Genomic DNA, 27,651 nt, shown 5'->3' with positions numbered 1-27,651 from the left:
CCTAGGATCAAGGTCAGTCCCACTGCTTCAAATGCCTAAGTATGGTTGTGGAGAAAGAAGAAAGAAGTTGTTTCCATGACATTTTGGAGCTGAGTAATGAGAGGAGGAGGGAAAAAAAGCCCCAAGAAAATACAGATCTTAGTGTATGGGTTTTTCTCCCTACTCTTGAAGACCTAATCATGATATGTTTTATATTTTTTTACATACTTTTAATTTCTCTAACTTAGAGGTGTAGGGAAGGTCAAATGTTTTCACCCCTGCTGTCCTATTAGGTGTGTTTTTAAGTATCCTCTCTGAGCATCCTCTCTGGGAAGACCACAGGGCTTGTGCCCTGTGCTACTCTCCATCTTCTTAGACTCACTAGGGGGTGAGTGATAGTGAAGACTATAAGAGTGTTGGCCAGGTAAAGGGTGACTGCTGGACCTGATGTAGCTTTACACTGTCCTGTAGTATCTTGCTGGACCTCTTCTGGACCTTATGCTTCTGGTTGAGGTGATTACCTGGAGGTTTCAGCCTCACAGTTTTCAGAGGAAGCTACATATAGAATCATAGAATAGTTAGGGTTGGAAAGGACCTTAAGATCATCAAGTTCCAACCCCCCTGCCATGGGCAGGGACACCTTGCTCTAAACCATATCACCCAAGGCCTTGTCCAACCTGGCCTTGAACACTGCCAGGGGTGGAGCATTCACAACCTCCCTGGGCAACCCATTCCAGTGCCTCACCACCCTAACAGGAAAGAATTTCCTCCTTATATCCAATCTAAACTTCCCCTGTTTAAGTTTTAACCCATTACCCCTTGTCCTACCACTACAGTCCCTAATGAAGAGTCCATCCCCAGCATCCCTATAGGCCCCCTTCAGATACTGGAAGGCTGCTATGAGGTCTCCACGCACCCTTCTCTTCTCCAGGCTGAACAGTCCCAACTTTCTCACCCTATCTTCATACAGGAGGTGCTCCAGTCCCCTGATCATCCCTGTGGCCTCCTCTGGACTTGTTCCAACAGTTCCATGTCCTTTTTATGTTGAGGACACCAGAACTGCACACAATACTCCAAGAGAGGTCTCACAAGAGCAGAGTAGAGGACAAGATCACCTCCTTCGACCTGCTGGTCACACTCCTTTTGATGCAGCCCAGGATACGGTTGGCTTTCTGGGCTGTGAGCACACGCTGAAGCTGGTTCATGTTCATTTTCTCATCGACCAGCACCCCCAAGTCCTTCTCCACAGGGCTGCTCTGAATCTCTTCTCTCATATAGTGACTTCCTGGCCTGTCTCAGTGCAAATGTAACGCAAGGCTGGCTCTGCTGGGTCACTCTGCATGAGAAATACAGTATTTTGCATCTGTAACTGCATGCATATCAAGGCGCTGATCTGGATGTGTGCCAGATGTGTTTCACATATATACTCATTTAACCTAATGTAAGTATAGAGAAATAGTGGGAAGGAGCTGTCAGTTGCAAACAAAAGGGGGTAGGTGTAGTGGGTTTGATGGTCCTGTTGACAGCCCAGCTAAAGAGCTCGTCTGCATTTCCCCCCTGCTCTGATTTAATACCATTTCTGAGCCCTGCTTCCAAAGGATGATTTCTGCTTCAGAAGCAGGAGAAGGCTTCGGTTTGCTTTGCATCATATTCTGAGCCATGAAAATGAAGGAAGGGGGTGCTGTCAAGCTAAAACCTTTGTGCATTATTAGGGATGAACTGGCAGATGCTGTGTGGGAAAAGTACCTCAGATAATAGAATTTGGGTGGGCTACAGGGAAGTGTGGGAGTCCACAGATTCAGTAAAACATCATAATAACAGTAATTAGGGATGTTCATGGGCTAACCTGTCCTATATTTGTACAATGATAGCTTTTTCTACCTAGTTCGTCGGATAAGCGAGCTCAAATGCACATTGCTGCAGATGCTGATAAATGAAATTAATCCTGACAACATACGGAAATCTATTTGTGATTTCTGGTCCTGGGCTGACATCCTTCCAAGGAAGTTACTTGCAGTTGCCAATGAGCTGCCAGTGTAGCCCAGTCCTGTGGTAACACTAATGTGCCAAAATTGCCCTTGGGGTGGGTTTGTCCTCATGGGTGGGCTCTGGGAAGCTCAGCCTCCCCCTCAGGAGCTGGGAGGGTTTGTCACAGCAGCAAACTCTTTTCCAAGAAGTCCCAAGTTGTATTCCTTTCTTGCCCAAAATGGAGGAGTCCAGAAGGGATGAAAGACCATGACCCTAGTTCTGCAGGTTAGCCTGTGCTACCCTGGAAAGCTGAGAAGTAAGAGTTAGGAAAGAAGGACAGCCAGCTAAGGTACACCATGCATATGGTCTTCCCACTAAGCAGTGTCTGTAAGTCAGGTTATTGTGCTGAAAAAAGCCACTGGCTTTTGGGTTCATGTGGAGAAGCTCAGTCCCAAATGAAGCCAAAGGTAGGGGCATGAGTGTAGCCATGGGGGGGGGTGAGTTCACAGGCTGTAGCATGCTTCCAGACTCTGGAAAAGAGCCAGTGCACTCTGAACAGACTTTATATCTGCTCTACTGATATTAAAGGACTGGATCAGGTCATCCTTGATCAGTTTTGATTGAAACACCATTCCAGTAAAAATTGCTTTTCACAGGAGAGGAGAAACCCTTCAGAATCTGGCTCACTGCTTGAACTGTGAATGTCTGATTTATTTAGAAGTGTCCTGAAAACTCAAGGGGTTGTGACAGAGCTAAAGGGAAGGGTCCCCCAACCGAACCCCTGCCCGTGCAGAGCCACAGCAGACAGAATTGCTGTTGGCTCAAGGAGGTTGTACATTAGTGATATGTAACGTCAGCTCAGATTTCATCACGTCATGCCATAAAAAAATCAATAAGTTACTCAGATCTAATAAAAGCAAAACCAAAGCAGTAGTGGAAGGCCATTCGGGCATGAGCCATGTGGAGGGGTGAAGACATAACGCGGGTATTGTTTGCTTTAAATCTCCAGAACAGCTTCCCTTTCATTTTTCTACAGTTGTAGTCTCTGCACTTTGCTCCTTTTGCAATAGCAATTACAGTATATCTAGTAAGAATTCATGACAGCTTAAGACCTTGCTTAATGGTTATTGGGGGGGGGGGGGTATTGACAAGGCAACAAAAAGATACTGAGATAACTTTAGATCTCCTGCCAAATCCTAGAAGAGGTCCAAGCTATTAATATAGGTACATGTGTAAGACGTGATACACTGGTCTGAATCTGTTGTTATTGGAAGGGTTTGTAATGATACCTGTATCTAATGCTCTCCATCCCTTATCATTCATCTTGTAACAAGTTTACTGTTCAAACAGACATTTCAGTTCCAAATGTTTGCTTCAGGTTGTTGGGTCATTTTGGAGGAGGAATGAGGTAGAGGAGGGCTCAGCAAGAATAGCCCATTGGTTTACGAAAGCTGATACCCACTAGTGAGATTGCACTGAAGTCGGAGACCCTGCAGTGGTCTTGTTGGGTAGTGTTAGTGTTTCTGCCTTTGAGCAGTACCAGTAGTGTGGGATGCAGCATCCAGAGTATGTCCATGTCATCCCACCAGCCTCACTTGGATGAAGAACACACGTCTGAGACACATTTTACACATAAGCATCAGCTGCCACACAAATCTCAGTGACCCCCTCCTCTGTTCTGAGCTTGCTGCTGGGTTCAGGTACCTTATCACATCCTATGTTACCCAAAACACCACTATTAAGTGGTTTGGGTAACAGCCCCCCTCAGTGTGAGGTGCCTGAACTCAAATAGACTGCTTACCCCACTTAGTTGTACAGTAGGACATCTCTATGCTTAGCCATGTCCCCTGGGCTGATATGCTGCTAAAGGAGAGTCATTGCTATGGCAGAAGGCATCAGATGTGATGAAAACCTCAGCATGAATCCTTTGTTTCTTATCTGAAACCCAGAAGCTGACAGTTCTGTTGACAATATCTGAGAGTCAGAAAGCCAGTTGGAGCTGAGGAGGCTGGAGAAGGAGGCTAAGCCTTGCATCTTGCATAAGGATGTATTATTATTCTGCTCATCCCTGATCTGTGGTCACTTTGTATTGCTCACTTGGCTGAACTTCTGAATAGAAAAATGCAAAAGCTTGCAACGAGGCTAAAGGGGCTTTAATTGTTTTTTCATTTCCCCTTCTTTATGTAATTTCAAGGCTGGACTGTTTTAACAAGCCCTGAAAGCTCTGAGCACTTACTCTGTCAACTTGCTTCAATTGGGAGTCACACCTGTGAAAAATCAGGTGTCTTTTATGTATTGAGATGTACACTTGCAAGACTCAGGAACAGACCAGCGGTGCCCCAAATTTCAGCAAGTATTGCATTGTGAATAGATCATAAACCTGCTTTCAGTGCCAAACCGGTTTTAATTAATAGTAATTTGGCTTTTCCATCAGAGGAGCTGAAAGCTGTTAACCTATGAGCTGGCTGATGCATCCTCCCACTTACAGGCTGAGATATAAGGGATGCATAGCCTGTGAAATGTGGTCCCTGCAGGGCAGAACACCCAACAGCACTGCAGGATGGTCTGTGGCACAGGGCAAGCAAAGGCTGTGCTCATACCCTATGGAAAACTCCATGTGAATTTGCAGGAGCAGAATAAGCAAAATAAATCCCTCAGCTGGCTCCATCTCAGCAGAACCACATCAGTCATGGAGCTGCTGTTTGACCAAGGCACTGAGTCCCAGACCTCACTGCTTGCCATATCTTACTGTTAATTGAGAAATCCCATCTCCAGACCAACACTGCAGAGCCTGGAAAGCCTTTGAGGCCTCTGGGGATAGCCTCAACAATTAGGAAAGTAGCAATGCTTAATTAAATTCCCTTGTGCCTTTACAAGCGGTAGGGAACCAAGCCAAGATAATCCCCTTCCTCAGAAAAGCAGCTTTGGGTGGGATTCCTCTCTTCCAAGAGCCAACTTCTTTTTCACGTTCCCCACAGTACATTGTCCTATGAAAGGATTCTTCCCTTACCATTTATCTGGCTTTCTCATTGCTCTATTTTCTCCCTGCTCCAGCATTCCTGATTCTGCCTTCTCTAGTTTCCATGGAGGAGGTTTTCCACTTTATTTTCTGGCACTGGTGCAGATTTCTGAAAATACTTATTATCTTGGTAACCTCAGACAGCCAATTTCCTGCGATATTTCTCCCCATCCTTTTGAGAAGTCGCTTATGCAATTAGAGGCAGCAGAGTTGGTATTTCAGCATGTTTCTGCCATCACATGTGCTCCACAACCTGCCACTCTCATACCACCAGCCCCCTTTACTTGCAGCCTCAACCATAGCTCAGCTAAATGATCTGCAATGCCCAAAATATGTAGCCTTTCCAAGCCCAGTTTTCCAGCTGTGCTTTGAGGGATGTAGGACTCCTTGGAAGCTCCCTTTGAGAGGTTGGTGTTTACTTTTTTGCTGATAACAGAAGTTTATCTAGAGCAGGGACACAGTCGACTTTGACCTCATACTGTCAGTGAAAAACCCAGTGTAACTTCCGTTAGACTTACTATCGGGAAAGGCAATCATATATTAAGGCCTAAATGATCTAATTTCACTTTCCTCTTCCAAGAAGGCAGATGTGATGATTTCCTGAGGGATCCCTTGGGATCCACTTTCTGCCCTCCCAAACCTTTCCAGCTCCCCAGCTGCTGAGCCACCAGCAGGAAAGCAAGGGGATATTGCCCTTTCTTGTTCTTGCCATCCACAGTTGGGCCATATTTGCTATTATCCTGCATGTTCTTCTATAGAGCATAGCAGGGGCCTTTTTCCATCCCTGTTTTTCCATTATTTTAAACATGCTGGTTGATGTCCCCGAACAGGCTCATATTTCTGACCCACTGCTGTGTTACACCATGGGGAAAGGCTGTGAAGGCTGAGCTGCCCATTTTCTATACATGTTCATTTGGAAGGGTGCTGGGTTTTCAGTGTATTTTCCTCTGCCTGTCTCTCCATCACACGCTGCTTCTGTTACTTGATCTCTGTGCATCTCATGGATATTTTAGGCAGTGTAAAACAGGAATGTTTTATTCCTTTCTAGGTACCTCCCAAGAGCAAAATCTTCCTCTTTGTTATGTGTTTTGGAAGTGGATCTTGCTCCTGACTGGGGAGATTACTGAATGTGCACTTGCCCTTTCTCAACAGGCTCAATGTTTTCAAGTTGTGGATGGCTAAATAAACACATTTCCCTTACCTGTAGCTTGGCCAGGCTGTTTCTCACTGCAGCCCAGCATCCTCATGAACCCCAGGCAGCTACAAATCCCTCTTTTGATCATCAGGCAGACACAGGAAAGCTCTCACAAGAGTCATCTCTGTCCCTCCCTGTAATAGTGAATGAACAGCTGGAAAAGTGAGGTTCATTGCTGCAGTGATGGAGGGAATTGCAGCCCTACCTGCCTGTACCCAGAGCTGTGCTGCTTTTGCACACGGTGTAGCTATCAGTGACATAATCTCTGTAGAAGCAGCAGTGAACAGCTGGGGATGGATCATGCAGGCACATCAGAACAGATTCACTGCGAAAGGAAAGCAGCATCAGCTGAGAAGCTCCTTCAAAGGAAGAAATTGGTCAGATTTCATAATTCTTTTTCCTTTAAGGGCAAATAATTGTGCCCTTTTTTGTTTTCCTTTTTCATTTAGGTAGCAATTACTGTTCTCTTTAAAACAGTGTGCACCGACAAGAACCCAGACAGAAATAGTGCTGTGCAGAAGGTGAAGTGTAACGTGGAAAGGAAAGATCTGCAGGTCATGATTTGCCTGTCTTCAAATAGGAGAAACTCAAGCACATGCAAACTGTGCAAAACATTATGCATATGAGCACACTGTAATTTTTGAGTAATATTTACTCCTGAATGTAAGCATTATGTGGTAGTGGATTTCTGTGGGAAGTTTATGTTAGTGGATTTACCAGTAATGTGTTTCAAGCCATTCTCTTCCTCTGCTAACCAAAGGACAAACACTTCACTACCTTTTAAGGGAGGATGACCAGTTTCTCATCCTTTTGTTGATGAGAATTGTTATTTCCCACACATGGAGGCTGTTTTGTCTCTCACGAAGAAGCTCAATTTATTTCTGTTTTGAAACTCTGATCATGTGCAGGAATCATAGAATAATAGAATGGTTAGGGTTGGAAAGGACCTTAAGATCATCCAGTTCCAACCCCCTGCCATGGGCAGGGACACCTCACACAAAACCGCCTCACCCAAGGCTCTGTCCAACCTGGCCTTGAACACTGCCAGGGATGGAGCATTCACAACCTCCCTGGGCAACCCATTCCAGTGCCTCACTACCCTTACAGTAAAGAACTTCCTCCTTATATCCAATCTAAACTTCCCCTGTTTAAGTTTTAACCCATTCCCCCTTATCCTATCACTGCAGTCCCTAATGAAGAGTCCATCCCCAGCATCCCTACAGGCCCCCTTCAGATACTGGAAGGCTGCTATGAGGTCTCCACGCAGCCTTCTCTTCTCCAGGCTGAACAGCCCCTACTTTTTCAGCCTATCTTCATACAGGAGGTGCTCCTGTCCCCTGACCATCCTCGTGGCCCTCCTCTGGACTTGTTCCAACAGTTCCATGTCCTTTTTATGTTGAGGACACCAGAACTGCACAAAATACTCCAGGTGAGGTCTCAGGAGAGCAGAGTAGAAGGGCAGGATCACCTCCTTCTTGCTCTAAATGAAAAGATACTCACCAGGCTTCATCTTTACGAGTGGCAGAAAGCATCACATGAGAGAACTGAGGGATTCAAAGAGAAGGATAATACAGCCAGTAAAGCAAAATGCCCACATGTAATGAGGACAAAACAGAGATGTAAGACATGAAGCCAGCTTTACATGCAGGAGGCCAGAAGTCCCGCACCCAGGGAATACAGCAGCAACTCAATGCAATCATTTGTACAGCTTTATGTGACAGAGGCTGGGATTTTGTGAACAAAATGCTGCATGTGCTGTTTGCTCCTGGATGTGTCAGCACACTGCGCATCACTGTGGTGGATGACAGACCCCTTCAGGGGAGTTTCCTGATTAGCCTTCTACATGCTGCAGAAACAAAATCCAGCAGTTCAGCATTAGGATTCACAGGACTTTTAAAGCTGTGGTCTGTAAGATACTAATAAGTGTTCAAGGTCGGTTGGATTTGATTTATGGCTTATAAATGCAATCCTGCTGACCCAAATACTGCTTGTTTGTAGGTTTTCTTCATTTGGTAAGAAATAGGAAGCCAATTCTCTCCTACTTCAGAGAAGGTGGCCTAAAAGCAGTAATTGTGGCAGGGACAGACTGCTCACAGCTAAGAGAAGCCCTTTTCCTCCTACCTTCCTAACACTTGAAGGAAAGGCAGGGGAAAAGCCAGTCTTGCCCAATGTCCCAGCAGATCCATCACTCAGTCCCTTCCAGCCCCAGGGATAGGAAGGAGGGAGCGGGGGAGCTGCAAACTCCTGTTGAACCATGCTGGTGCTGCCCATGTCTGAGCAACCCCAAAACCCTGCTGGTCCCCCAGCTAAACTAATTAGGCATGTAAATAGCTCTGTCCTACGTATAGCTAGTAAAAAACAGACTGATTTGGGCAAAACAGTTGGATTTGAGATTTCTGTTTAAAAAGAGCCCATAATGAGCTAATCTGCTCCCAGTGCTGTGAAGTGCTTATGTCTGGAAGGTTTGAGGAGGATTTAGTATGTGTTCCTTTACTGCTGAATCAGGCTGCTGGAAATTAACCTCCCACCTGCAGATCTGTGGCTTTCGCAGGTTCCTAAGCAAGCTGGATTCCTCTGCACAGCAAAGGTGCACCTCTTCATCAGGCCACAGCCTTTATTGAGCTTGAATTCATTTCCGGATGGTCTAAATCAATTATCATTACTTTGGAAGGAAGAAGTATGGGCTTATTTCAAACAGGGTTAGGTTGTAAGGGAAACCCAACATAACAAAGGAATGGTTTGCTGCTTGAGCTGGGTGTATGTGCTGGAGGTTACATGTCAATCCCTCATTACAATTCTCCTGCCTATGTGTTTAAAGTTGCAAGGAGGCTCCTGTTTAGCAACATCCGAATGGCAATGACTTCCAGTTTGGTTATAACACTGAAATGAGGATGTCCAACTGCACAGGAGCAACCAGCAGGCTTGGTTAAGCTGCATGAAGTGGATAGCACAAGGGATGGCAAAGCCCACACTAGCAGCGTCATCTGAACAGGTGATATAAAGGGCAAACTAATGCACAAAGAAGGACTGTATATAGAATTTGCTGATGCATACCTATAGCTTTGTTTAGGGGACATGTGGGGCTGGCAGGCTCTGCTCTGCTCTCCTCAGGTGATCTTCCTGCAGGCAGTGAAGCAGAAATGTATTTGGCCAGGAACTGAAGAATACATACACAGTCGAAAACACCAGGTGTCCAAAAAGCACTTCACTTAGGATCTGCTGATTGAATACACATTCAGGTATTGTTAAAAGCAAAACTACTAAAGTGGGGAACTGAATACATCAATTTTTTTATTTTGGGATTGTTTGGTTGGGTTTTTTTTTGCCAGGTGCAGCACAATGAATGAAAATACAGCTGATGAGTTCCTTTTCTGTCATTATTGCATGCTGTTCTTCCTTTCATCTCTGGATGAGGTCTCTGTATTCCACCCTAACAACTCTCCGGAGCATTGATCTGCTGCTCTTAAATCCATTCCTTAATGCAAGTAAGTTTGCACAGAGAATCCATGTGGCTGCAGGTACCAAACACTGAGGAGCTTTTAGCTGACCCAGCCTATGAAAGTGCAGTATTAGCCTATTTGAGAACAGAGAATCATCAGCAAATAGCTAAAAAAGGAGGAGTGTAATGGCCATAAGAGGGTTGGTACACCCTTACCCAGGTTGTTGTTTGCAAATAATTCCCCCATCTCCTGTACTTACCAGGCTCTTCACTTAATAGCCTCTGTCTGCTTTCCCATTAGCCATGTATGTTCACATACAGGAATGGGACTTATATCCACTCTCCACATCAGTGTTTCGCACTGAGTATCTGCCATACATGCCGTCTGTTGTGGTTTTCCCCATACATTCAATGAGGAGTTCTGGGACCTGGGTCAGGGCTATGAAAATTAGCAGGCACCACAAATTATGTATTTCAGTGCCTCCATTGTTTTCATGGACAATCTTTCATGTTAAATGTATAGCAAACCTTAGCCAAAATAGGTCTTCAGCGTAATGCAAAGAATTGCTTTCATGAGGCCATTATATGAGAAGAGCCAAGCCCCTTGAGCCACAGTATTAATGATTATTTATACTGATCAATACCTAATGTGACTAGTCTGGAATGGTAAGCTGTTCTAAATCAGGATAATGATGTCTGTGGTTTGTGGGGAAGTCTTTTCTGGCTCTAGTTTCTTTCCCAGGTCTTCACCACTGGAACCAGTGCACGTGCTAGTTGCAAGCACATAGGAAAACATAGTATACAGATACAAAGTGCAGGAGCCTTTTGGTTCGAAGCCCAAGTTGCTCTGTCACCTAAAATTACAGTAAGATAAGATTTCTGTCAAAAAAATGTCACACTGTTAAAGTGAAAACCTAAAGAGTTTATTGTTTCTGTTGAAATTTCACTTTGAGGAAATGGAAGGAGAAATTGGTTCATTTTTTCCTCGCTATCACACAATGTGTTGTTTTAACCAAGAACACAGATTTGGGCTTTTTTTAGCATTTGTTTGTTAGAAAATTTATTTCAATTGGGCCTTGCTGTGACAACGTCTTATTGGTACGTGTGGAAATGTTGGAGATGATCCCATCCTTGGGTATGTCTATAAAGATGATAACTGTGCTAGCAAAGCAGCATTTTGTTCACACCTACCTTTAGTATTTATCAGAGTGAAGGTCATGACAATGGTGCCCTATTTTGAGTGATTATTTTGTTACTATGGGTTAAACTGAAATAGGACACTGCTCATTTGAAAGAAACCTCCCTATGGAGATATGTACCACAGTAATGAGATGAGAACTCAAACTAATTGAGTTATTTTGCTTCCCAAGCTTGCGTAGGCAGGCCATATGAAGTATTCCTACACGTTAAAAGAAGTGAACAAAATTTAGGGATTGATCCTTTTTCCATAGAAACTAGTATCTGGTTTAAATTTATCAAGATTCATGACCTAAGGAACAGTTCTTTGTTGGTTTTAGGGAGGAAATAACGGGCATAGGGGATCTTAAGTCCCTGATTTGTCTGTAGAGATATTGCCTACGTCTGTATCTCTTCTGTTATGGGTTGCAGCTGTTTCTATAATATCCTGCTATAGCCTTACAAATGCACACTCCATTTCCAGTGGTAATGAAGTAATTAAGAAACTAAAATCAGCCAGCTTTCTTTTAAAAGAAATCAATTTAATTTAAGATTTTAAAATATGCCAGCACTCTCCAGATATTGGAATTGCACTCTTTTGTGTTCTTAATACATTTCAACGGGATCAAGTAGCAGCAACAAAATATTCCATTTCCATGGAAATCAGTGTAGTTTTCTTTGCCTCTAATCAGACCACTTTGCTGAAGCTAAACTGTTTATTTTTAACCTCTCAGAAGATGAAAGCTTGCCGTGCCTTTTATGTCAGGAGTGTAGCTGTTCTTCTCTGCTTCATTAGGTCTTCTGGCTTCAACCTCACCTGCAACTGAGAGCTGGGCAGTGAAACAGATGCCTAGAGGATGCTAATGCCTCTGCCCTCCTTCCTTCACTTTGCTGGCACTTTCCAGCCTAGCACTATGGAAGTCAGTATATAAAAGGAGACCTGGTTCCTGTCTGGCTGCAGGCTGGCACAGTGAGAAGAATCAGATCCAGGGTCTAGGTGGACAAAAGGGGATACTCAAAGAGCTGGGATATCTCATGCACATGCATGAAACAAAATTTGCTTGTCTTAACATCAGCCCCCCAAGTCAAATGGTGGGCTTAGGACAAAGACAGCACTTCAGGTAACCCATATAACATTTCCCAATCTAGAGGATGCAGCAGTCTACACTTCCTCCAGGATCACCCATGTCCTGCACAGCTCAGTTTAAAAGTGATCTTTGTTATGATTGCCATTGCAAATGCAGCAGAGACTTTGAGAAACAGGTGAGTGCTTGGAGCCAAACCTTCAGTCAAACTATCTTGGGTCTGAATCATCCCATGGTGCTTGTGCTCATACACCAACATTGGTGATGAGGGTTCAGAGGCTGGATAACTAGTGGCAGGGAGGCAGAAAGGGAGGAAGAGATTATTGTTTGGTGGTATCTGAAGTTGGGGTGTGTGCAAACCTCCTGCAGACTGAGCCCATCAACTTTCCAGCCAACACGAGGATGATCAGGGGACTGGAGCATCTCCCATATGAAGATAGGCTGACAAAGTTGGGGCTGTTTCAGCCTGGAGAAGAGAAGGCTGCGTGGAGACCTCATAGCGGCCTTGCAGTATCTGAAGGGGGCCTATAGGGATGCTGGGGATGGACTCTTCATTAGGGACTGCAATGACAGGACAAGGGGTGATGGGTTCAAACTTAAACAGGGGAAATTTAGATTGGATATAAGGAATAAATTCTTTACTGTGAGGGTGGTGAGGCACTGGAATAGGTTGCCCAGGGCAGTTGTGAATGTTCCATCTCTGGCAGTGGTCAAGGCCAGGTTGGACAGAGCCTTGGGTGACATGGTTTAGTGTGAGGTGTCCCTGCTCATGGCAGGGGGTTGGAACTGGATGACCTTAAGGTCCTTTCCAACCCTAAATATTCTGTGATTCTATGATTCTATGAACAAAACCTGCCCAATGGATCACATTAAGATTGTGTGTATCAATCTGATAAAAATGATTTACTGATCTTTTTTCCCTCATTCATTCTTGGCCTCCATAGAGATTAACTTGTTGATGTATCTGTCTTGATATTGTTGACAGCGTTGTATCTGAGCATAGTTTAAAATTAGCCATGGCTCTTTTGCCTTCTTTGTCTCGTATTCTTGTTGGCCTAACAGTGTTAAGAGCAATAGTAGGAATGAAGTACAACACAGGCCCTGCATCTCCAAAGGTAGGAACAGCTACCAGCTCCTCAACTTAACGGCCTGATCAGCTACCCCTAATTACTCTGTGGTTTGCACAGCAGAGATGCATAGATGTAATTTACCTCTGCTGATGGCACACAAGAGGGAACTAGTTCCTGCTCCTCCTTTAATAGCTGCGATGCTCCTGCACAGATAGCAAGAGCAACCAGCAGTAAAATTGCCTCCTTGCCAGTAAGGTCAAGTAGCTACAGCTCCAAATCCACAGGGGAAAACATGCAGGGAAAATGCCTGCACCTGTGTGCGGTCACTCTTCACCCTCAAAGTGTCATTGAGCTGCCTGCATGGGGTCTTTGCCAGGAGGGAGGGAAAGAGTCTTTCTTGGGACACCAAAATTTACCCTGACTCTTTGAAGACGTATTTAAGAAGTTCCAAGTTTGAACTGGGGATAAAACACGACGAGAATCAGAATAACCTGATGGGAAATAATCTCCTTCACGTCATGTTTTTTGTTAGCATCCTGATAAGATTTTAATTAAGGTTTTAATTTATTACCTATTGATCTTTGATATTTACCCATGGTTTCTTTTTTGCTTCTTTCTGGTTTTTGATTGATTTGATCCTGCTAGATAGGAGCTAAACCCACAATTAGTCTGAGGTTAGCTGCAACCAAAGACTTCAGTTAATGAATGATCCGCTGACAGTACTAATTGGTTGGTTTGCTGATAGACTCCAGGAACCACTGCAAGGCAAACTGGTATTTATAGCAGGTGTCTGGAGCTGGCAGATGTTTATGGAGAAGCAGCAGATAAGCAGGATTAGGGGATTTCAGCAAAAGTTAACCTTTTTCCTTGCTGGGCCACACAGGCCTCGCCTGAGGCGTCATTGTGAGAAAAATGAGGCCATTGTAAGATTTATTGGCTCAGTGCAGCGTTTATTTAGTGACAGTCACAAAAGGTAATTGTGTGAGCATGTGCAGCCTGGAGTGTTTAATTGCCTCTGCGCCAGGGTTCCTGTGTGTGCATGGGGAAGTACTTCCCCAGATGTATTAAGCAGTGTCTTTCCCAATATATACAACACCGAGAGCAGAGCCTTAGCAAGACCTCAGCATCGCTTTTGTGTGTGCAAAGGAAGGGGCGGCAGAGCCGCAGTTTGGTGCTTGTTTTATCCCTTACACAAAACATCTCCTGGGAGTGTTGCTTCTGGTGACTCCATCCTGCAGAGCAGCAGCCCTCAGCAGCAAAACAAGCACCTACGTGCTTGCCAGAAGGTGCAAGTCAGCCAGGACCAGGAAGAAAAGGGGTTGGTGTGTAAGAGAACAAAAGTCTCGGTTACTTCAATCCCAGGTGATTTCCCTTTCGAAACAAAACATATAGATCACAACTTTACTTCTGTTCTCTTCTTCCTGTCTGTTTTCCCTAGAGTGAGTTTTCTTCTCATTCCTGGTTTGTTTTCCTCCTTCATAAGCACACTGGCACTGAGAGAACAGGAAGAAAAGAAAGTACATAGCAGGAAATGGAGGAGAAAAGGATAAGCACAACCTGGAAAAGCATTCAATTTCTTTATTGTTACCTAAAAGCAGGAAATGGTTTTAAAATAACTTTTATAATATAGAGGTCATTCAAAGTGATTTTTGAAAGACCCCTACCAGCTTAAGCAATTGCTTCTGTGTCTGTCATACAAGTGAGTGAATAACCATGGGATGGTAAAAACTGGCTGCCATCATAATTAGGAGTGAAAAAACAGTGATTCTCAGTCACATCACTTTTTGCTTTCATGTAGCTTCTTGACTACACATTATGATGCTGAATACCGGCTTTATTGATGCCTTCTGCACTGTGGGTTTAGAAGTGATTATGTGTGTTACTGAACACAGAGCCAGGGAGCAGCAGGGGATGGCTAACCCCAGAAGGAAGCAGCACCTGTCGATGGAGACAAGCCAAACCATCACCCAGCATCCTTGCCCTGCAAGGAAAAGGCAGGACAAGGCTGAGGTTTTATGTGTTTGGACTGAAGGTTTTTCTTCCAGAAGACTGTGGCGAGGGAGGAGGGAGGAAGCAGGTTGGGGTGGTAGAGCTGAGCTTCCTTTGCCACAGCCTGTCCAAGAGGGACAACTTGGGGCCATGCCCAATGGACAAATGGAGCTCAGCCAGCCGGTTGTTGGGAGCCAGGAGGGCTTCTGAGGATACCTATCTCCAAGCTTGGCTCAGGGTGGAAATGGGAAAGCACAGCACACTGATAATCTGAAAGGATCTGGTTTAAGGGCTAAAATTAAAAGCAATATACTGCCATAAAACACAGAGCCTTAATTTCCCTGTGACATGTAGGATTCATTTCTGGGCCTTGCGGTGTATGAGATAATGGACTGGGTAACTGTTCCTCAGCTCTGTGACTAACGGCTCCTTTTTGGCACACATCCTGGAACTCAAAGCAGAGTAATTTTTATTTCTGGATATCACAACTAATTATACTATTACAACTAGCTGTAATATTACAACTAACATTATTCATCTTAGCCTTGGTCGTCCTTTCCCTTTTATAAATCCTACTTCTCTGCACAGATGAAATTCTGAGGCTATTAACACTTTGATTACAGTTTAGTCATATTAAATTATCCCTTGGTAGTAAGGCTGTCCTGTCAACCACTATGATACCTACAATTAATTGAAAAGATAACTGGTAGTTTCATGCAAAGGCTGCGCCTGAGTAAGATAGCAACCCCTTGGGAGCCTGGTGCAGGCTTCAGTGTACCCTTCTCATTCCTTGCAATGTGACTGGGAACAAAACAGAGAGGCTATAAATGGGAGAGGGGTTTATACCACTAACAAGCTTGGGTGCCTGGATGCTGAAGCATAATTAGGTATTTAAGGCCTCTTGGGTTACTATCAGATATTCTATTTTAAAGCTGGTTCCCCATCCTTACGTGTTTGAAGGGCCTCGGGGAACCCTCACAGCTCCAAAAATCACTGTGTTTGAGTGTTTCAGCCCTGACGTACGATACCACTGCCCATCCATGCGTGTGGCCTTTCAGGATGCTTTTAAACAGGGTGTTTAGGGGTCCCTGAGGGTTGTATGCTACAGAGCCTCCTATTACCAGCAGAAGGGCTTTTGAGTAATCTCCAAATACACGTCACCCCTGCATTGAACAGCCCCAGGGGAGCAGCTCTGGGGACAATTGCCTTTTTGGCAGCTGTTGTCCATGGCTGGGACATGCCATGAAAGGGCTGGTCACTGTAAGCCCGGTGTGAGCCATGCATGTGTTATTTATTTCTCTCCCCACTGGGACAGACAATGAGCTACCATTTTCTATTCCATAATCATCAATACAGTGGCTGGTAAACGCTTCCTTGTCTTCTCAGCAGTATCAAAGGTTAGCTTGTTAACAAGGAGGTTTTCAGATACTCACCACCAGTGTTCCCTTTGGGGGGAGAGTGGGGTGTCTTTTAATAGTTGTTTGATGCTGTTCACATGGGCAGGCAGCAAGATAACAAGGCAAATGGTTGTCTGCTTCGCTGATCAGTCTGTAATAATTGCTTGCTTGGTGCTACACATTCAATTCCTGACAAACCAAATGGCATTTGCCATTTTGGCTGATGCTGTTTTTACCCTGATGCCTACCAGTTAGGTATGGGTTTGCTGTATCTAATTACAAATGATCTTTGATTTATTGGTTTTTTTTTTCTCCTGTCTCCAGAGGGATACCTTTTGGAGTGCCAGCAGCAGGCAATATAATTTCAAAGCATTTGGTAATGCCAACTAAGGCTTATTTATATAATGATTGAACTACCCGAGAGCTCAGTGCCCACCAGGATACATTGTGGCCTTAGATGAAGGGATTTTTCTGCGTTGCCTATATCTGATGATGATGGAGGCTTGCATGATGATGGCTACTGTTCTCTGTAGTTATACATCTCAGATCAATTCTTTGCACCTGCAAAAAGTAGTGTGTCCATCCTAAGACTGGAGGCTGATGCATTTTCGTCAGAGGGTTATGCACAACTGTGTGCAACTCTATGGGCGATAACATAACTTTATGTTATTGTGCACAGAGTACAAAAGAAATAGCAAATTACCAATATCCAATTTTTTTGCATCAACTTGGGTTTCTGATGATTCATCTGTTAGTTTCACTAAATCAAACTGGACAAAAATGATTTGTGGTGTGAGTGGTTTTTTGAATGGTAGCTGTTGTTGGGTTTTATTACTTGAGCATTGGTGGACCTTTGTTTCACTGTAAAAGTATAGGGCTTAGGGGCTGTGTTTCCAACATGCAATATCCTATATTGTGTCTGTGGGCTCTGCTGTTCAGCCCTGACATGTTCCAGCCCTCGGGCCAGGCAGGGACGTATTGCACATCTTTCCAAATTATGCAATCCCTGTAGGTGGGTGAAGGATGACTTCTGATGATGATGTGTTGGGATCTTCCCTCCTCTCCCCTTTGTGCGTGGTGGGCCCGGAGCTCTCAAACTCTGCTCATCAGCTTCTCCCCTCCTACTCTTGTTCTTCTCAGTTGTTACTGTTCACAGGAATATTCTTGAACTTGGGTGTAGCTGGGTCATGTTGCCCTCTCCTGTGTGGTAGGTGAGCAGAGCAAGCCTTTCGCACTGTGTAAAGCCAAGTGAGACTTTGTCCTGAGGGATTCAGCCCACTGTATATGAAGCTCACATACTCTATAAATAAGCAGACTGCATATGTTAGGACACGAAAGTAGGAGGACAATGTCAGAAGATATTTAGCACTTGCCTGGGGAGCAGTCAGTTTAGATGAAAGCTTTGTAGCCAGGCTTTTCCAAAGAGCTGACTTGCATGATTGAGGTCAGCTCTTGTTTAGCTGCTAGAATTAGTGGTGGGGCTTCTAGGCAAACTGACTATTTCAGGTGCTGAACAGCTTTGACGGTCTGGCCATAAATGTCCCAGGAAGTGTTGCTGTGTGCTAAAATCTATTGTTTATGGAGTTTCTCCAACAGAAGCAGAAACTTCCTCTGGAAACATGTCACTCACATTGCCTGCTATGAAGACAGGCTAAGAAAACTGGGGCTCTTCAGCCTGGAGAAGAGAAGTTGTGTGGAGACCTCAGAGCAGCTTCCAGGGTTTGAAGAGGGCTACAAGGATGCTGGAGAGAGACTCTTCATTAGGGACTGCAGTGACAGAACAAGGGGTGATGGGTTCAAACTTAAATAGGGGAAGTTCAGGTTAGATATAAGGAAGAAGTTCTTTACTGTGCCAGTAGTGAGGCACTGGAATAGGTTGCCCAAAGAAGTGGTAAATGCTCCATCCCTGACAGTGTTCAAAGACAGGTTGGACCAGGGGCTTTGAGCAACCTGGTCTAGTGTGAGATGTCCCTGCCCATGGCATGGTGTTGGGGCTGGATGATCATAAGGTCCTTTCCAATCCAAACCATTTCGTGATTCTATGATTTTAAAGTCTTGAAAATCTGCCTTGCACACAAGTAGTGCAAATTTGGAGCTATATACAGACACATACAGATACAGATATATGAGATACACCCACAGCTGCAAAGCTCCTCAGCTGAGTTGCTACTTAGAGCTGTGGCTATTTGAGCTGCTGAGGGCTCAAGTGGTGTTATATTGAATGCACATAGTCAACACTGTACACCAGTTCCCAGTCATGAGCCAAGCAAAGGCAAGTGTAGCACTGCATCCTCTGGTTCCCCTCAGAACTTACAAGGGTTTCATTTAATAAAAAGAGAAAACAGCCAAACCCAAATAACAGAAAATTCAGAACTGCAAACTCTTTCTTTTTCTCACTCCTGTTTTTGATGTTCTTTGTCTTTTGGTTTTACCTTTAAAAGCCTGAATTTTTCCCTACAATGAGTTGTGTGAGATGTATTTTTAGAAGACAATAAGGGTCTCATGAGGCTAGAACTGGATCTAATAAGGAAAAGAGTAATTGGAGTAAGGCAAGAAGCAAATGGTAATGTTTCACTTGTTATTATGAAAGTTTCCCATAAAAAGGAAGAGGAAACAGCTGGGATTAGTACAAAGGTCTTGCTTAAATACTGATTTCTTCAAGTCAAACAGAACAAGAAATGTCTGTTAAGAAATGAAAAATTGAAATACTATTTTTGAGTTTTTCATATAAAACACTTTAACCCAGTATGTGAAGTATATATCAAATATTTTCCCTGTGTCCTGCAGAAACTTGGCTCTTTAGAAAATACCTACACCCCCTCTCTGTGTCAGACACTTCAGGCTTAATGTAAAGACCACAAAATTTGGTAATGCAAGGGGCAGCAGATGATGCTGAAGGCCTTCATTTCACTGACCCACTCAGCAGTAAAAGGTGCCCTGCTGCATGCTGCCTGGTTTGTTGTAACTCATGCACAAGTGTGCAGGACAGCACTGTGGGTAATTTAATGTAGTATTTAATATAAAAGAGTAATTTAAAATTAAATAGTATTTAAAACAAACCCTTCTACATGCTGAGTTCACTGTATGCACTGACCTAATCCAAGTTTACAAATGAGTGCTTTTTGTAGTCTATCTTTCTAAGAACAGTCAAATATGCCAAGCCAAGATGTGGGGTTTGATTCACCTGATAGCTAAATGTAATAGTACTAAGTAAAGAGAGGGAGGTGGTTAACAGGATCTTTTGGGGCCTTAATAGGGAAAGCTGTAATTAATTCTGATTTCCTGTACTGGTGTTCAATAGGAAGGTAATTGCATGCAAACTTGATCCTGTAGTGTGCCCTCTTCCTTTCCTGGCTGCAGGGTGAGACACTTCAATGGACATGGTGCCCTGCTGATCCAGGATACTTGTGTATTTTGAGGGTCTCTAACAAAGGTTTTCTCAACAGCTGCCTCAAAATCATGCCCTTACAGACCAGTGCTGCAAGCCTGGGACCTGATGTTCTGCAGGCTCATTCAAGGTTTGATGTTGGTTAGATGGGAAAGTGATTAAACCAACCAAAGCTGTATCTAATTGAGAGCTAATGTAGATACCGTGTAAATAAGCAGTACTTGAAGCAGGACTTTCAGCATAAGGACCTCGGGAAGGCTTTTGACTATATCTGCAGGAGAGCCTGCAAGTTCATTAATCACTTATGATAAGGAGTTCTCTTTTTTTTCATGAGCTAGAAGATATATTTATAATTAAGACAAATGAAGAAAGGGTGGTACTACAGCTTGTTTTATGACAGTAATGGAAAGCCAGAGCTTTATTTCAAGTGTATACCCCCCATCCATTGGGAGCCGAAGCACGCAGTGAAGGGTAAGGCCATGCCCTTAAATCCATCTGTCAAAATTAAACCTCGCTGGACATCCTCACTGGGTGAAATTCAGCCCTTGGAAATACAGGTAGTTGCTATTAAAGATATGGATCTGAGAGCTAAACATAGCTATAGGAATCCTAGCCAAAAAAAACACTAAGCAGGATATAAAAGTGCATTTTCACTATCACAGTTACATGGAGGGAGTGATATTGCACCAGTGAATGAAGTCCTGCAGAGCTCTGATAAAAATGATCTTTATGGAAACTATTAAATGGGGTTTGGCCATCTCGGGTTATTTTATTGTTGTTGTATCTTTGTCAGCAATCACCCAGGACAAAGTTTTCAGACTTTGCAGGAAATTAACTGAAAATCAGATACTGTCTCCCAGATCTATGGCTCTACAACTAACTACAGGCTCAGACATACAGTGATATATAACATCTTGAGTCTTCTAGCCCATCAAATAGAAAATCAGCTTCCTTGGGAGCAGGCAAAATGAAATTGGTGCATTACAAACAAATTTATTAAAGGGTGAGTTCTGTCTTTCACGAAACATGAGGAATCATCAGTGCTTAGCAGGGAATGAGATTTATTTTTCTGAGTATGAATGTGTCTGAGGAACTCAATAAAAGGACCAGCATGGAGTAAGGTTACCTTCTGAATGTCAAAAGCAGAAGCAGACCTTGAGCTGATTAATGGCTGCATAATCTATCAGTTCAGAATCAGGGAGCTGTGGGTTGTAGCTGAATTATTCGTAAGGTAATTTGGCTTGACCTTAATGAGGGCGAAGGTCCCACAGACCATGAAAAAGTCTATCAATTTCTCTGGTTCTGGAAGCACTTGAGCGTTTCTCTTATTGTGTCATTGCAAATGCATTTGTTTGTGAAATCTAAAGGCAAAGGGTTTTTAAACTCTTTTATAAATAAGACTATAACAGCAGTGATAGAAAACATTCAACCTGGGATCTGATTTCTAATTCTACTTTTTGTACTGGGGGTATCATGTACCCCCAAAGCTCTCTCAAGAGCAGGCAGTGAGGTGTATGGCACTGAGAGGAGGTGAGCAGTGTGGCCAGATGGATCCCTTCTGGCTGATTGAGGTCATGATCCCTGTATTGGGTTTGTATGGCAAGGTTTTGTAGCAGGGGGGCTACAGGAGTGGCTTCTGTGAGAAGCTGCTAGAAGCTTCCCCCATGTCCAATACAGCCAATGCCAGCTGGCTCCAAGGCAGACCTTGGAGCTCATCAGTGATGGTGGTGCCTCTGGGATAACATATTGAAGAAGGGGAAAACACCCCTGTGCAACTGCAGCTAGAGAGGAGTGAGAATATGTGAGAGGAACAGCTCTGCGGACACCAAGGTCAGTGAAGGAGGAGGGAGGAGGTGCTCCAGGCGCTGGAGCAGAGATTCCCCTCAGCCTGTGGAGCAGCCCTTAGTGAGGCAGCTGTGCCCCTGCAGCCCATGGAGGTCCACAGTGGAGCAGATCTCCACCTGCAGCCCATGGAGGTCCCCGTTGGAGCAGATCTCCATCTGCAGCTCATGGAGGTCCACGGTGGAGCAGATCTCCATCTGCAGCCCATGGAGGTCCACGTTGGAGCAGATCTCCATCTGCAGCCCATGGAGGTCCATGGTGGAGCAGATCTCCACCTGCAACCCATGGGAAGGACTCACATTGGAGAAGTCCATGGAGGACTGTCTCCTGTGGGAGGGACACCACGCTGGAGAAGAGTGTGAGGAGCCCTCCCCTGAGGAGGAAGGAGCAGCAGAGACAGTGTGTGATGAACTCACCTCAACCCCCATTTGCCATCTCCCTGCACTGCTGAGGAAGAGGAGGTACCTAAAATCAGGTGTAAAGTTAAGCCTGGGAAGAAGGGTGAGGGGAAAAGGTATTTTAAGATTTGGGGTTTATTTTCTCATTTCCCTTATCTGATTTGATTGGTAATAAATTAAACTAATTTCCCCAAATCAAGTCTGTTTTGCCCGTGACAGTGATGTCACTCTGTCTCTCTGTCCTTATCTTGACCCACAAGCTTTTGTTACGTTTTCTCTCTTACCCAACTCTCGTTTCTTCCTTTGCAAAAACTTATAGTTTAGCAAAGCCTTCTGTTTGTCTTAGGCCTTTCTTGGTGCAGATAAGGATAGGTGCTATGATGGGGTGAGGGAAAACTCCTGGTCACCTTACACAGAAGGTATCTGAGGAAGGTTACTCATCTGAAAGGTTTTGCTTGTACACAATTAAATCAAAGCAGGGATGGCTACTGAAGAGTAACAGTGCTTCCTGCGTGTTTCCAGCCTTCACCAATACAGCACTGCGCTGGTCCTTCATCTTCCTGCCAGCAGCTGCCAAGCAGCTCATCTATCAGATGTCTGCTTTATACAGACATGTACCTGGGGTATAACAAAAGAGAAATGCCCCCCTACCACCACAGTGCCAAAGAGAGCCTGGATTTCTCTAATGTTTTCCTTCCCTGCAGCAAATCTTATTGTTTGTAAGGGCATTGATTCCAACTTTTAATTTCCTGACTACAATGTAGGTTTGGGCCAGTTTTCATCATGTGAACAAATGCTGTGATTGGCATGAATGATGCATCTTATATTCTACTTTGTGGATGATTTTTGCATTGCTAAAGAGCATAAGAGCATCCCATGGCTGTCTGCATGACTAGTTCATCCCATAATTAGTTGCTTAAGGGCTGAGGATCTGGTATATTGGCTATTTAAGACAATGCAAAAGCTTCCAGTGGTTTCAGTGAGCATTGCGCTCAACTGAAATTGCTTTTCAACAGTCTTTGTTATTTTCCTTCAGCAAAAACGTTGTGATTTTTTTAATATAGGGCATAATCTGTGTTATTTCACTGTAGCTCTGCCTGTTTACCCTGTTGCTTTGCCGACACTGTTTTCTCACTGATATTTAGTTTGCTCAAGTTTCCAGTAAATTCCTCCAGAACCTGCTGTTTGGGGCTGTTTTTCAGTCTGCTCCCTCATTGCTTTCTCACCCAGCAAATCCAGCTGCTATGGTTTTTTTTTCCATTCAGTTATTCTGCCTCATGCTGTTTCCCAGGTTTTCTTTCACTATCTCCCCCTTCCTTCCTCCTCCGTGGAGAGCAGTTCAGGAGCCCTAACCACACATGTGATCTGTGCTGTGCCTTTGCTCCTTCCCATTTTCATGTTTTCCCCCTGATATCCTCCTGGGAAGGAAATAATAAACAGAGGGGGAGCCAGGAACAGAGGCAGTATGGCCACGCTTGTAAAACAGGAAAGCTGGATGATAGTTTGACATACAGTATCTGAGCAGTCCTTACCTGTTCTGTTGATTTGTGCTAAGCACAGGTGCCACTCTGTCTCGATTTGAAGATGGACAAAAGGGTTCACACAGCAAAACCAGCCAGTTCTAGCTTGTGTAAGTCAAAGCTGTACAGATCTCTGGATGGTGCAGGCTAAAGGAGACAGTAGTGACAAGATCCTGGGCTTTCCCACAAGGGTACAAAGAGGGATTCTGGGGCTCCTGTCCCGAAAACAACAGGTTGAAAACCAGACTTAAAGTCAAGATTTGTATTTACTTATTTACTTTAATGAATTGTGTTTCTAAAATAGGTTTTTTGGGGGGGGTTGATGGTTTTGTTCTGAATATTAATGGTAATATTATTACTCTGAAAAGATATAGCTTTTTATACACCTCAATATTTCAGGGAGATTTCTTATTTCAGAAAGAAACCAGTGAAGTGTTTAACTCATAGTGGTATCTTTTGCAACCTGTTTTTAGTGGGAGAAGCAAAGATAAACTCATTACTGAAAACAGCACTCTTCTCTGGGGTAGACCTGCCAGCCAATGTTACATAGACTTCTCTGGTGGGAAAAGGAGATGCAGAAAGTGCTGCCATTAGTCTTTGCCTGCACTTAGCTAGACCCGTTGACATTCATGGAGTGTAATGGCAGGAAAGCTTTCCAAAGCCATGTGACTCCAAACATTTGAGTTATCATCACTGTTGTATCTGTGTCTGACAGGGAAAATGGTTTGTCGGTCAAAATGTCTCATAAACACACACAATAGATTCAGTTTAATCAGAGGCAGTCCCTCAGTTGGAATTCAGAAGGCTCATCCACAGGTGAAGGGGGAACGAAATAGCAGGCAATTCACTCCTGCACTGCTATCCCATTGGAAAGGGATCAGTATAAATACTAGTTGCTCTGGGAAAAGGAGACCCTCCCACGCGTTGGGAGCAGGTCCTTGTTTTGCCCTGATGCAGCCATCCAGGCATGGACCGGGCTTATCTAGGACCTGAGGTTTGTGTCTGTGATAGGGCTGCCCTTAGATGGTTTGGTTTTTCAGGCCTAGTGTGTGCTTTTGCCATGGGGGTCAATAAGAAACCTGTTGGGAAGGGGCAAAAAGGCAAGTAGCCTTTTCACCTATACATCACTGGTCAGGGATGGGGCTGGCCTAGTGCCAGCCGACTATAAACAGGATCTCATTCTGCAAGTGCTTATGGGCCTGAGTAAATGTACTTGTGCTAATGGCCTTATTAAACTCAAGCCTGTGCTTGTTACAAATCTACACAAAGAGAAATTAGAGCCCAGATTAGATTAGTCGCTGAAGGCTGTGAACGTACAGCTGTTTGCCAAATTGCACACTGAATTTCATTTTTGCGTAGACATTTACTGATAGCAATTTGAAGGCAGTCATTAGAACCCTCAGCCTTTGAATGAGAAATTTCAAGGGACACTTCAGTATAAATCTGCTCCTCCACTATAAGAAATTGTTGCTGATTTGCTTTGGGCTATGGAAACCAATTACATGAATTTTGCACAATAACCTGTTTCTCCCAAACAGGGGTAGCACTTCTGGCCATAAACAGACATACTTTTTACTTCCAATTAACTGTGTGGGTGTGTAAACATAAGGAAAGCTGCTTTTTTCAACTTGAATTTAATAACCAGACAATAGTGAGAAGAAGGAATCATCATTTACAGTCAGAATATGAGTTAGAACGCTCTGGCTATCCTTATTCCCTTCCTCTGCAAGCCAGCTGGATTTGTGAAAACAGACATAGCCTTTCCCATCACACTGTAAATATTGCAGGCTTTATTCCTTTCCAGCCCCTAGGTTTGGGCAAGGCTGTGATACTGATCTTCAGAGCTAAACTCGACATAACTCATGATGCTCTAGTTTTGTTTAAAACCTCAGCTGTGTTTTTCTTCTATTCCAGATACACTCCAGAGCTGCCCTGTAATCCTTGAACCCTGCTGAATTCACACCCTGGTGATAAATAAACATTAAAGGGATGCAACTGGTAATTCTGCCTTGTGTCACCCTATTTCTAATGGCTGCTATCAATGTATGTGTTTGCCTCTTCCAAGCTATGGTGAAAGTGCTTTTATCTTATTATTAGTATAAAAATAAGTCATTGCTAATGCTTAAAGCAATTGTTATCTTCTCTTTCTGCAGGCCTATTGTACTATATTAGTATTTCTGAATTGAAGCTTTGTACATAGGAGTCAGGCCTCCTGTGTCATCTGTTTGAAAATCCTGGGAGCATTCTCTTAAATAAAAACTGTACAGGGAAGGAACAGGGTCTTTTTATTTACCTTCAGATTGCATCCTTTAGGACTTTCTTGCTGGGTGTTCTCGGGTTGCTGCTGCAATTAGGAGACTTAATTGGTTTTAAATGAAAGCTGAGATTCCTGCGCTCCCCAGGAGCTGGAGTTTTCATTAAAACCACCACCCAATATCATGAGACATGCAATTAAATTCCTGAGCTGCCAACACAGTTGCAAAACGGTTTGTAAAGCCAGGGTGGAATACATACGTTGTGAGAGCAGGCTTTCAGGTAGTATAAGTTGCTGCAACTGCTGCTGCTTTAGCTGAGCCCTAGATATCTACCGAGAGGCACAGCACTGCTCTAATCAGATTTAGCCAAGTCTTTAACCAAGCTGGGACCAAGACAGATGCAGCCACAGTGTATGTGATTGCATGTTACCTGTGTGAAGCAAAGGGTATGTAATTGCTCCATGAGGACTTTGTTAATCCTTGAGTGTAAAGGCCTGGCTGGGAAATGGGAAAAATGGACCATGACTGCTTCAGTTGCATCTTCTGGGACCCTTGAAAAGCTTTTCTTTCCAAGAAAAAATAGCATTGGGAAGACAAAAATAGTAATACATGCCGTGTCTTCACCCTCCAAAGTCAGCTGAGTAGAAAAGGAGGCATCATATCAACTTTTTGCTTGGCTTAGTGCAGTGATCTTAGTACAATGTGGAGAAGCTGTGCCTGCCAGGTTGGGATGTGGACTGATACCTAACTGGCAGGAAAGGGTTTTTAATTTGGTCAGAGGGGAGAGGTTTTCCTTTGTTGACTGCTCTTGCATCTCACACTGAGAAGAGCATCAGAGTTTTAAAGTAACAGCCTAGCAGCAAAGTGAGGGTATGTTGGTGGTGTCGATGCATGAATCTGTGATCCAGGTGGCCAATGCATCTCCTTGTGATGTGTTACTGAGGGGTTGGTGAACCCTTGGTTAACTTAAAGGCTCAATCAGAAGTTCATTTGAAACTTTGACAGTCAGAAGCAAGGAGAACTGGTGTGCCAGAAAGAAAAGTCATCAAGAACCAAAATAAATGACAAAATAGACACACAGTTTTTGCTGGTCTTCTCCTTCAGTACCTTAAAAAACCAGAGAGGACATTGTAGAATCAACAGCTTTTGTACCTACCACAACAATTCAAGTGAATTCTTTCCCTTTAGAATTAGGAAAACATTCTGTCCAGGTTTCGATCAAGAGGAACCTGTGCAGGGTTCTGTGGTTGTCTCCAATAGCCCTGGCTGAGAAGGCACTTTCCTGACCAGTATGGTGAGCTCCCATCTTCCCATGAGCAGTGATCCTTGTGGCCTTGCCACACAGCAATTTCAGAAAGGTGGGTGCCTGTCCCCAGTGCAGTTGCTATTTTCCTTCTTTTAGGTGCTGGAGAGAGATTACTTTTTGTTTTTAAATAAGACCAATATTTGGAGTAACTTGAATTTTCATTTATAAACCAGTTTGGTGTGATTATGTAGCATCAGGAACTGCTGGGAAACATGAAGTGATTTATCTGACAGGTCCTATCTCTAGGTCTAGCAGACCTAGACCAGGCTTTCCTGGGAAGAGCCACCACTGGAATAGCAGCCAGGGGTTCTTTTTTCCCCTTTCTCTTTTTTTCCACCAGCAGTGCTACGTTCCTAACTTAAAAGCAAAACCTGTTCCTTTGCTGCACATCGTGCGAGTCTGCAGACACAGTGCAGGAAGATGGGCAGAGGCCAGGAGCGCTTTCATCTTAATGGGGCTCTGCATGTGTGTGAACGTCCCGGGGGGAGCCCTCTCAGGGAAGAGCTTCAGAGCCCGAGGCAGTGTGCAGTGCCGATAAGGAGATGAAACAATAGCTGCGACACCGAGAGCCTTCACACAATTACTTGGTGAGGATGTTACAGAGTCAAGTGCTTTGTGCGTTTGC

The 27,651-nt window shown here is 44.0% G+C and overlaps 1 long non-coding RNA gene across 1 annotated transcript; it reads left to right on the top strand.

Moving 5' to 3' along the window:
* Positions 1 to 6,588: 6,588 nt before the first annotated feature.
* Positions 6,589 to 27,609, top strand: LOC133218484 (uncharacterized). The gene is made up of 4 exons (XR_009727176.1): positions 6,589 to 6,794; positions 25,391 to 25,463; positions 26,909 to 27,078; positions 27,367 to 27,609. It is a non-coding gene; the product is annotated as an uncharacterized LOC133218484 (long non-coding RNA).
* The last annotated feature ends 42 nt before the right edge of the window (positions 27,610 to 27,651 follow it).

This window comes from Neopsephotus bourkii, unplaced genomic scaffold (assembly GCF_033783945.1).
Source record: "Neopsephotus bourkii isolate Nb327-2 ecotype Australia unplaced genomic scaffold, CSIRO-AGI_Nbou_v1 NB_1250, whole genome shotgun sequence".
Classification (NCBI taxonomy): Eukaryota; Metazoa; Chordata; class Aves; order Psittaciformes; family Psittacidae; genus Neopsephotus; species Neopsephotus bourkii.
Note: the sequence above shows the minus strand (reverse complement) of the source record. Positions and strands in the feature narration are given on the sequence as shown.